This window comes from Bufo gargarizans, chromosome 3, assembly GCF_014858855.1.
Source record: "Bufo gargarizans isolate SCDJY-AF-19 chromosome 3, ASM1485885v1, whole genome shotgun sequence".
In the NCBI taxonomy this organism is placed as follows: domain Eukaryota; kingdom Metazoa; phylum Chordata; class Amphibia; order Anura; family Bufonidae; genus Bufo; species Bufo gargarizans.
The window spans coordinates 385,410,682-385,422,891 of record NC_058082.1 but is presented as its reverse complement, the minus strand read 5'-3'; the positions used below and the strand labels follow the sequence as shown (position 1 = coordinate 385,422,891).

At 44.1% G+C, this 12,210-nt stretch overlaps 1 protein-coding gene across 1 annotated transcript in view; it reads left to right on the top strand.

Annotated features, from left to right (window-relative positions):
• The window catches only part of LOC122931612 (kinesin-like protein KIF21B), a 206,231-nt gene that overhangs the window by 111,800 nt on the left and 82,221 nt on the right, over positions 1-12,210 (top strand). The window lies entirely within an intron of this gene.

The window sequence follows — 12,210 nt, the reverse complement described above, 5'->3', positions numbered from 1 at the left end:
GAGCTATTCACTCCTGCAATGTAGTGACATGTTTAATGACACTTTTGTAAGGCGTGACCTCACTCTCCCAGGACTCCTTAGCAATATCTAACAGGCCTTCCATACAACGATTCAAAAGTCGAGAAACCTGTTCACACTTGTGGTAACTCTGTCTAAGACAGGCCGTCCTGTTGTATATGTTTGCTCCTGTGCCTGGAGCATATGCTCTTTCACAATAGGTGATACCTGTTGACTCTTGCGATAACTCTCTGATAGAGAACAGTAGATACGGCAACAGGTAATCCCAATCCCGGCCATCTTTATCGACCACTTTTTTCAACATGGCCTTCAGAGTTTTATTAAAGCATTCCACCAGGCCATCTGTCTGTGGGTGGTTGTCACGAGGGTGTCAAGAACCACGCCTGACTCCGTTATACCCGGGGTCAGGAAGTCGCAGCGGTTGGCTGCGCGCTCTATGTAGAAAGATAGGGCTGTTTCTTTATGGTAGCTTTCTGGGTTTGCTTTGCAAACCTTTTTGGCTCACTCAGGTATTCGTAGCTCCTTCTCCTCAGCTGTTCCTTGTCCAGCACTCCCAACCTCCTTATATTCCCCTCTCCCACTTCTCTGGTTGCCAGACATAGAGCTTCCTGCCTGGACTTCTATACTGACCCACTGGAGCTGTGTTGCTGCGTTCTCTGGTTGTTGTTCCAGAACGTTACCCTCCGGATCCCTGTTGGGCCTTTGTGGTCTGCTGTTATTGCCCACACTATGGGTTTGTCTCTCTGTATGCTACAGAGACCTATTCCCATTTTCGCTATTGATTCTGCTCCTCTGTCTCAGAGAAACCTCACCCACATTGTCCATAATTTACACCTTCGGGTAGGGGACTACCATAACGAGATGCTTTCATGTTATGTTCTGGAGGGGCTTCCCTCTCCGGTGGTGCTGGGCCTTCCCTGGTTGGTAGCGCACAATCCAGTGGTGGATTGGCAGGCCAGGGAGATATCGGAGAGGAGTGAGCATTGCCGAGAAAATTGCTTAAATAGCAATTGCTTAGTCGCCTCCATAGCTACCCTACCTACATTTATTTCGGCTTTTGAGGAAGGGTTTTCTGAAAAGGAAGTTACCACCTCACCGTCCTTATGATTGCCCGGTTAACCTTATTCCCAACGCAAAATTACCCAAGACCAGGTTATATAATCTTTCGGGTCTGGAGAGACAAGCCATGAAAGATTATATCTCCGAGAGCTTGGCTAAAGGACACATCAGACCCTCTTCTTCACCCGTGGCTGCAGGGTTTTTCTTCGTTAAAAAAGAAAGATGGGGGCCTGCGTCCTTGCCTAGATTTTTGCGGATTAAATCGGATAACCATCCGAGACCCATACCCTCTTCCTCTCTTTCCGGACCTGTTTAATCAGATTGCGGGTGCTAGGTGGTTCTCCAAACTTGATCTTAGGGGGGCCTACAATCTGATTCATATCAAGGAGGGGGATGAGTGGAGGACAGCTTTTAGCACCCCTGAGGAGCATTATGAAAATCTAGTTATGCCTTTCGGTCTGACCAATGCTCCTGCCGTCTTTCAGCATTTCGTTAATTACATTTTTAGTCATCTAATCGGCAGGTTTGTGGTAATATACCTAGATGATATTTTAATTTGTTCGTCTGATCTGAAAACACATGAGGTGCATGTCAGACAAGTTCTGCAGGTCCTACGGACGAATAAATTATATGCTAAAATTGAAAAGTGTGTCTTCGCCGTTCAGGAGATACAATTCCTAGATTATTTTTTATCTGCTTCTGGTTTCCGTATGGATCCTAGGAAGGTCCAGTCAATTTTAGATTGGGATCTTCCTGAGAACCTCAAAGCACTGCAACGGTTCTTGGGCTTTGCAAATTTCTATAGGAAATTCATAAAAAATTATTCAGTTATTGTAAAACCCCTTACTGACATGACTAGGAAGGGGACTGATTTTTCTAAATGGTCTGACGCCGTTAAAAAAGCTTTTTCCTCTCTAAAAGAGAGGTTTACCTCAGCACCTGTACTAGTCCAACCTGATGTCTCTCATCCTTTTATTGTTGAAGTCGATGCGTCAGAGGTGGGAGTGGGGGCGGTGCTGTCTCAGGGTCCGTCTCCTGGCAAATGGCGTCCTTGTGCTTTCTTTTCTAAAAAATTATCTGCAGCAGAAAAGAACTATGATATTGGCAATAGGGAACTATTAGCTATTAAACTAGCGTTTGAAGAATGACGTCACTTTTTAGAGGGGGCAATCCACCCCGTCACTGTGATTACGGACCACAAAAACCTTCTGTACCTCGAATCAGCTAAGCATCTCACTCCTAGACAAGCTAGGTGGTTGCTATTTTTTACCAGGTTTAACTTTGTTATTACCTATTGTCCTGGGGCAAAAAATACCAAGGCTGATGCACTATCTCGTTGTTTCCCTGGAGGGGGTAATGTGAGTGATCCGGTACCCATTCTACAAAGAGGAGTGGTTGTTTCTGTGGTACACTCTGCTCTGGAGGGGAAGGTGTTAGAGGCCCAGGGGGACGCCCCGGTCTCTTGCCCTTCAGAGAAATTGTTTGTACCATTGAACCTGCGTTTCGAATTATTAAAGGAACATCATAATTCGGCACTTGCTGGGCACCCGGGTAGTAAAGCAACCTTGGAGCTATTGTCTCGTCGTTTTTGGTGGCCAAGGTTGCGTCAGGATGTAATGGATTTTGTGTCTTCTTGTTCTACCTGTGCGCGCGCAAAAGTCTCTCATACAGTACACGTCCTGCAGGGTCTCTATTGCCACTTTTCATTCCCAATAGGCCATGGACACATCTGTCAATGGATTTTATCACTGACTTACCTTTGTCTGCGGGTAAAACAGTTATTTTGGTAGTAGTGGACAGGTTTAGCAAAATGGTACACTTCATTGCGTTACCCGCACTACCTAATGCTAAGACTCTTGCTCAGGTATTCGTCAGTGAAATCGTGAAGCTTCACGGGGTCCCTTCCGATGTTGTTTCGGATCGGGGTACCCAGTTTATTTCTAAATTTTGGAAAGCTTTTTGTTCCCGTCTGGGGGTACACTTGTCATTTTACTCAGCTTTCCATCCTCAGTCGAATGGACTGACTGAGCGTACCAACCAAAACCTTGAGACATATCTAAGATGTTTTGTGTCTGAAAACCAAGAGTTATGGTCATCATATTTACCGTTAGCTGAGTTTGCCATAAATAATTGTCGTCAGGAATCCACTGGCAAGTCACCATTTCTTGGTGCGTATGGTTTTCATCCCCAATTCTGTACTTTCAAAGAGGGGGGGGGGTCTTCTGGGGTTCGCAAAGAGGAACGATTTTCATAATCTCTTTCATCGGTATGGCAGAAGGTGCAAATTAACTTGAAAAATATGGGAGGTAAATACAAATGCATGGCTGATAAGAGACGGTCGCCAGGTCTGGACCTAGGAGTGAATGACTATGTGTGGTTGTCTACTAGGAATATTAAATTAAAGGTTCCCTCTTGGAAACTGGGTCCTAGGTTCATTGGCCCCCTTCAAAATTATAGCCATCATTAACCCCGTGGCTTTCCGCCTGGAGATACCTCAGACTTTTAAAATCCATAACGTCTTTCATAAGTCGCTACTCAAGAAATATGTTCCACCTCTAGAACCGTCACCGCTGCCACCCCCTCCTGTTGTTGTAGACGGTCTAGAGTTTCAGATATCCAAAATTGTTAATTCTCGTCGGGTATGCCGCTCTCTTCAATATCTGGTGCATTGGAGAGGTTTCGGTCCTGAGGAAAGAATGTGGGTTCCTGTGTCTGAGGTAAACACCGACAGGCTAGTTCGGGCTTTTCATGCCTCTTATCCTGAGAGACCTGGTCCTGAGTGTCCGGAGGCCCCTCGTAGAGAGGGGGGTACTGTCACGAGGGTGTCAAGAACCACGCCTGACTCCGTTATACCCGGGGTCAGGAAGTCGCAGCGGTTGGCTGCACGCTCTATGTAGAAAGATAGGGCTGTTTCTTTATGGTAGCTTTCAGGGTTTGCTTTGCAAACCTTTTTGACTCATTCAGGTATCCGTAGCTCCTTCTCCTCGGCTGTTCCTTGTCCAGCACTCCCAACCTCCATATATTCCCCTCTCCAACTTCTCTGGTTGCCAGATATAGAGCTTCCTGCCTGGACTTCTATACTGACCCACTGGAGCTGTGTTGCTGCGTTCTCTGGTTGTTGTTCCAGAACGTTACCCTCCGGATCCCTGTTGGGCCTTTGTGGTCTGCTGTTATCGCCCATCTGGGTTTATATGTTTGTCTGTATTGTCTGTCCTCTCCTTGGTGTTTTCCTCTTAGCGTCAGTGGTGCGGACTAGCGATCCCACCGGCCCGTTCACTACCTAGGGCTCATTTTAGGGAAAGCCATGGTTTAGGCACGTGATCGGCGCACGGGTGAGGAACCCGTCTAGGGATGTCAGGGCAGTCAGGTGCCAGCCGCAAGGTGAGTCAGGGGTCACCACCTTCCCCTCTCTCTTGGGCAGGGCTTTCCCTTTTCCCTCCCTGTGCGTGACGCCGGTCATTACAGTGGTACACCGAGGTACGCAACTGGGTAACTTGCAATACTTTACAGAGATCCCGCATAATTTTTGACATGAACAGGGTCCCCTGATCAGTCAGGTTCTCCTTGGGCAGCCCTGTTCTGGAAAACATCTGGAACAGTTCTCTGGCTATAACTTTGGATAAAGCTTTCCTTAAGGGCACCGCCACAGGGTATCGGGTAGCATAATCCATCACCACTACGATATAGTGGTGCCCCCTAGAGGACTTTACCAAAGGCCCAACTAAATCCATCGCAACTCTCTTGAATGGTACCTCAATAACATCACGCAGCAACAAAAAACTTTTTGTCTGCCACAGGGCAAAAACCATTTGTCCTATACTAAATCGAGTGTGCAGATTACACATCCGAAGTCAGAATAGTTGTAATGCCTCACGAAATTTTGCTATGCAAAACTATGCCTAAATGAATTAAGCTCTTGGAAAGCATTAAATAATTTTGAACAGAACGAGTTTTACTCCAACAATTACCTGATCTACATCAAAGTTTGCATAAGTAAATAGTGTATGAAAATGTAATAAAATAACATTTCAAAAAGTCTCGTTTTTCAGTTTAAAAGTCTTACTTGAGCAAGGCCCAGTACTGTTAAAAGTGCTTCAGGCATCTGCTTTTGCATTTGTGTGTCATATTTTCTCGTTGCAAAAACTAGCAGTAGTCCCCCATCATGTTGAGATTCCAGCAGCCTTGATACCTGTTCTCTATTGAAATATCTTTATGGAACCGCTCTCCATGTTCGTCACTTACGTCTCCCAAATTGGGTGGGAAAAAGTCAAAATGGGGATGTAAGAAATGCACTATCAATAACATTCGGCATCCAAGTTGTTCATATGCTGTAAGCATGTTGTCTACTAATTCAACATAGTTTGCAGCTCATCTTTACCCAAGTAAGTTCTGCACTACTAGCACAAATGCATACCAAGCTGCAAGACTCACTCGCTTTGTCAGATTCTTGCACTGATCATAAGTAGTGTATTTGCCACATATGTATCAGAAATTGTCTGGATCGTTAGCACATTTGCGTTTATCCATCTTAAGTTTCAAAACCGATAGCACTATAACAGATCACTTTATCAAAATCTGTCCAGCTTGCCTTATATACTTACTGCTGATATCAGCCAGAGTGCGTCCGGACAGGTCTGGACATGCCCACTGGAATATTTCCAATATAATGCATTAATATTATCCACTGAGGAAGAAGTCAGTAATTTATGGGACTTCGAAACGCGTCTGGGAGGAATCTGGACCCTATAACACCACCATTTCTGCATACGCTGGAGACTACTTGGACTTATACCTCCTTTTCATCAGCTGTTTGATAAACAGATTCGTCCAGTGCTTGCTAAAGAACTTCCTGAAGCGATACTGTTTCACTTTGATCGGAACAAGCCAGGATTCAAGCACGAGGGACGCCGAAGTAGCGGAGATCAGAGGAAAAAAGTTGCACTTCGTTTTGGAAGTAAGGGAGCAGTACAGCTCATAAATAGGTGGGACGCCACCTAAGAGCTGGAACCCCAAATTATTCAAATTGCGATTGACTTGAATTGTGAATTAACCTGTGCATTATCACATAAAGTTTCCACTATGATCGTGTGAGTCACCCGAATATACGGTGTTGGACTAGTATAACATCTTTAACTCCCAGCTACTAATCGAACTGGAACCAGCTTCTTTTTTCAGTGAAAATGATACAAGTGTACTACAATATATGTATAATCGACGATCGTTAACATCGAATATCCGGTGATCATTTAATCAAAAATCCGGCTATAACGATTATTATATTCAATAACCAGATTGTATTGTGGTGGACATTCCAATTGCTGTCAGGCCTATGCGATCAACCAGTTATCTTATGCCTCAGTGATTTCCATATTGAATCATCATTTTAGTGATGTTTTAACCATTTTGTGTTAATTTTGTATATCATTTTTTAATGAATATTACTTGTCCAATAATATAAGATTTAAATAAAATCAAATGTTTAAGCAGTCCTCCAGATATATGAGTGCCATATCTTCCATAACTATCTTTATATAATGGTATTAGAGGGCTGCAGAAGTTTGTGACTGGAGAGGTTACTTGGCAGGTAGGGCAGGACTGGCAATAATCCTTAATCTCAAGGGTCTTATCAGCCTCTAAGTGTCCCCCTAAGACATGGCTTTGTGCCAGGATCATTACCATGCGTCGGTATGGTTTAGGAACCACAAGCTGTTCCACTAATTCTTCCTGGATTTCAGTCACCCGGTATAACAAATTTTCATTCATTGCAAAGTGAGGGTACCTTTCATCTGCCCCTGAATCATGAGATGCACCATTGACTACCCCCACATTATTTAAGGCCCCTTCTAGAGTCTCATCTCGGAACTGAGCGGTCCCAAAGTTTTCCCTAGACACCTCTAAGTCTAGACTGTCTCCTCAAGGACTGACTCCTCCGATAATGGAAATTCAGGGACCACCTCAGTGTCAAGGAGCACGGGGCAGTCTGCCCCCTCCAGGCATGGTTGCGGTACTGCCTTGGCCCACAAATCCCAGAAGAAAGGACAATCTCGGCCAATAATCATCTCGAGCATTAACCCCTGCATGACCCCTACCTTGTGGTACACCGTACCCTCTTCTGTTTTTAAGGTGACCTGGGCTATTGTGTAAACCTTCGTATCACCATGAATGCGGGTAACTCCCAAGGTCTTCTCAGGAACCAATTTATGAGGAATACAGGCTCTTATGAGCGTGACTAGGCTCCCCGAGTCCAGAAGTCCCGTTGTGGGGTTTCCATTAACATTAATTGCACAAAAAGGATGTCCCTTCTCAACGTTTGGAATCACACTGCACGCGAACATTGAGGTTTGTCTCCCCACAAAAAAAAGTCCATTTGTTCTGGGCTGATAGGACACTGGGCTGTCATATGTCCCAGGCCATGACACTTCCAGCAGATGACCTCTCTTAAGGATGGTTGTGGCGTTGGCTCTAGTAGGCTCTGTGCCTCATAACATCCACCCCGGGGGGGTTTAGCCCCTGTCTCGGAACTTCAGAGTCAACCTGGGCCTTCCAGTAGGGTAAGTTCAGGGACCCTGAGGCAGCGAGGGTGGGCTCCATGGCATAGTACCTCTGTACCAAGCCTATTAAGTCATCTGCAGTCTGCGAGTTTCCTTGTGCAACCCAGCATTGTACTGGCTTAGAGAGAGCATGCATGAATCTGTCCATTACAACTCGCTCCACCATTTTGGCTAGGGAACAGACTTCTGGCTGAAGCTATTTTTGAATGAGATGCAGGAGGTCAAACATTTGCTTTCTGGCAATCCTGGGAGATTGCCCACATTCCCCACCAATTGTAGGGATTTCCCAAATGGTAGCCTTCGGTTAAATACACAGCTCCTTTTTGCAGTGAAAATTAAAGTAATAAATGTCTTTTATTGTTGGCACACAACAAGTCAACAGGTGGAAGTGATCAGCTGACACTTAAAGAAAAACTATTCAGTCCCGTATCTGGTAACATCACACAGGTATAAATAAGGCACAGTACTGTAATCCTCATGGAGTGGAGGGGGATCTCGCTTTGTCCTCCGTCAGAGACCCTCCGACTTTCACTCAGATCAAAAACACCCAGCTATGCAGAGCTCCACCGTCAGCTAGGTAATCACACACCACCTGACCCTGCTGGCTGACTTTTGTAAGCCAGTCAAAACCCAGCCTGGACCATGAGGCGTAGTCACCCACCCAGCACTATGACTACTCCCAGTAAAAGCGATCCCGGATTAGCTTTTTTTAACTACAAAAGTGTCCATCAGCAACTGCTGCTGACATATGCACTACTGTCTCCTACTGAGGCCAGGAACCTCGGTGACACATATCTCCCATCTATGATAGTGCCTTTTTCCTTCCTACAGTATGTACTGGTGACTTGCATAACCTTACGTTTGTTAGTGTTAAACCTCATCTGACACTTCTCTGCTAAAGCCTCCGATCTATCCAGATCTATCTGTAGCAGTATACTGTCCTCTTCCGTGTTAATTACTTTACACAGTTTAGTGCCATCTGCAAAAAATGATATTTTACTGTGCAATATATTGAAGATAATACGGCCCAATACTGACCTCTGCTTTATTCCCCCCCCCCCCCCCCCCCTAGTGAGCAGGCCCTTTTTTACAAATCAGCACTTCACAACTTTAACGGTTTATTGCTCGGTCATGCAACTTGGCACCCAAATGAATTTTACCTCCTTTTCTTCACACAAATACAGCTTTCTTTTGGTGGTATTTGATTGCTGCAGAAATTTTTAGTTTTTCTGATATTAATAAAAATAGACCGAAATTTTCTCCAAAAAAGTGTATTTTTAATTTTCTCTGGTTAAATTGTTCAAATATAATTACATTTCTATACAAAGAAAAAAATGTGGGGGGTTCAGCCCGCACAACCTTATGCAGGTGCACATTGCTATGGTGAAATACAGATACAAACGCAAAAACACAAATGCAATCGCACTCTGCAAACCAGCCCTCTGCCCTGCCTTTATGCTGGATGTTGAATAAGGCATTGGTGTACATTTTGGCCAAAGCGTAATAAGCCACTCACCACGTCAAGGTCGCCTTCATGAGTGGTCCCTAACACTAGTTCCTACCATGACAGGCACACAAAGTCCAGGGAGCGCAGGTACAGCATGCACGCCAAGCTAACTCTGCTTTTAACCCCGTCGGGTGCCATTACACCTTTCATCGGATCCAGGGATGCAAGTACCAACATGCATGCTGAGCCCACTATATACTTCTCCTGGAGCCAAATGGCTACTGGTAAGTGCTATATAAGCAGACTCAGTTTTATACTGACTTTAAAACCAGCCTCCAGGGCAGACTAACTGGTCAGATGTGCATGACTGCTTGGAGATCGCCACGCCTCCAATATATACTACAAAGAAAAAAAATGTGGGGGGTTCAGCCCGCACAACCCCATGAGGATGCACATTGCTATGGCGAAATACAGATACAAACGCAAAAACACAAATGCAATCGCACTATGCAAACCAGCACTCTGCCCTGCCTTTATGCTGGATGCTGTACATTTTGGCCAAAGCGTAATAAGCCACTCACCACGTCAAGGTCGCCTTCATGAGTGGTCCCTAACACTAGGTCCTACCTGTTATGGGCCAAGCAGTCATGCACACCTGACCAGTTAGTATGCCCTGGAGGCTGGTTTTAAAGTCAGTATAAAACTGAGTCTGCTTATATAGCACCTACCAGTAGCCATTTAGCTCCAGGAGAAGTATATAGTGGGCTCAGCATGCATGTTGGTACTTGCATCCCTGGATCCGATGAAAGCAGTAATGGCACCGGACAGGGTTAAAAGCAGAGTGTGCTTGGCGTGCATGCTGTACCTGTGCTCCCTGGACTTTGTGTGGCTGTCATGGCCCATAACAGGTAGGAACTAGTGTTAGGGACCACTCATGAAGGCGACCTTGACGTGTGGTGAGTGGCTAATTACGCTTTGGCCAAAATGTACGCCAATGCCTTATTCAACATCCAGCATAAAGGCAGGGCAGAGTGCTGGTTTGCAGAGTGCGATTGCATTTGTATTTTTACATTTCTATACAAGTTTGTGTCAGAATTTATTGTGCTACATGTCTTTGATAAAGAAAATCCAATAAGTATATATTTATTGGTTTGCGCAAAAGTTATAGCGTTTACAAACTATGGTAGAAAAATGTAAATATCGGCATTTTGAAGCAGCTCTGACTTTCTGAGCACCTGTCATGTTTCTTGAGGTGCTAGAATGCCAGGATAGTATAAATACCCCCCAAATAGCCACATTTTAGAAAGAAGACACCTTAAGGTATTCGCAGAGGGGCATGGTGAGTTTATGTATGATTTAATTTTTTTTCACAAGTTAGCGGAAAATGACACTTTCTGAGAAAAAAAAATGTATAAAGTTTCCATTTCTGCTAACTTCTTAAAATCTCCCACTGACTCACTATGCCCCTCAGTGAATACCTTGGGGTGTCTACTTTCCAAAATGGGGTCATATGTGGGGTGTGTTTACTGTTCTGGCATTTTGGGCGGGGCTAAATTGTGAGCAACCCTGTAAAGCCTAAAGGTACTCGTTGGACTTTCGGCCCCTTTGCGCACCTAGGCAGCAAAAAAGTGTCACACATGTGGTATCGCCGTACTCATAAGAAGTAGGGCAATGTGTTTTGGGGTGTATTTTTATATATACCCATGCTGGGTGAGAGAAATATCTCTGTAAATTGACAACTTTGTATAAAAAAATGTAAAAAGTTGTCATTTACAGAGATATTTCTCACACACAGTATGGGTATATGTAAAAATACACCCCAAAACACATTGCCCTACTTCTTCTGAGTACGGCGATACCACATGTGTGACACTTTTTTGCAGCCTAGGTGCACAAAGGGGCCCAAGTTCCAATGAGTACCTTTAGGATTTCACAGGGCATTTTTTATGCATTTGGATTCCAAACTATTTCTCACACTTTAGGGCCCCTAAAATGCCAGGGCAATATAAATACCCCACAAGTGACCCCATTATGGAAAGAAGACACCCCAAGGTATTCCGTGAGATGCATGGCGAGTTCATAGAAGATTTTCTTTTTTGGCACAAGTTAGCGGAAAATGAATTATTATTCATTTTTTTCTTCTTACAAAGCCTCATATTCCACTAACTTGTGACAAAAAATAAAATGTTATATGTACTCGCCATGCCCCTCACGGAATACCTTGGGGTGTCTTCTTTCCAAAATGGGATCACTTGTGGGGTATTTATACCGCCCTGGCATTTTAGGGGCCCTAAAGCGTGAGAAGTAGTTTGGAATCCAAATGCGTAAAAAATGCCCTGTAAAATCCTAAAGGTACTCATTGGAATTTGGGCCCCTTTGTGCACCTAGGCTGCAAAAAAGTGTCACACATGTGGTATTGCCGTACTCAGAAGAAGTAAGGCAATGTGTTTTGGGGTGTATTTTTACATATACCCATGCTGGGTGAGAGAAATATCTCTGTAAATTGACAACTTTGTATAAAAAAAAATGGGAAAAGTTGTAAAAAATTTACAGAGATATTTCTCACACACATACTGTATATGTAAAAATACACCCCAAAACACATTGCCCTACTTCTTCTGAGTACGGCAATACCACATACCCCACAAGTGACCCCATTTTGGAAAGAAGACACCCTAAGGTATTCCGTGAGGGGCATGGCGAGTTCATGTAAAATTTAATTTTTTGTCACAAGTTAGTGGAATATGAGACTTGTAATAAGAAAAAAATAATTTGTGCCTAACTTGTGCCAAAAAAAAAATCTTCTATGAACTTGCCATGCCTGACATTGAGCATACGTGTAATGAGATTTTTTTTTTCCGTTTCAGCCTCCGGGGTGAAAGAAAAAATGAACGGCACAGATTTCTTCATTCGCAACGATTAATGTGGATGAAAAAAATCTCTGCCAAAAAATGTGCAAAAAAAAAAAAAGAGGGGAAAGGCATCTGCCAGGACATAGGAGCTCCACCCAACATCCAAACCCACTTTGGCTCGTATGCCCTGGCAAACCCGATTCCTCCATTCACATCCATCGATGTGGATGAATAAATAATTGCCAGAATTATTATTATTTTTAATAAAAAATGTTTGCCAAAG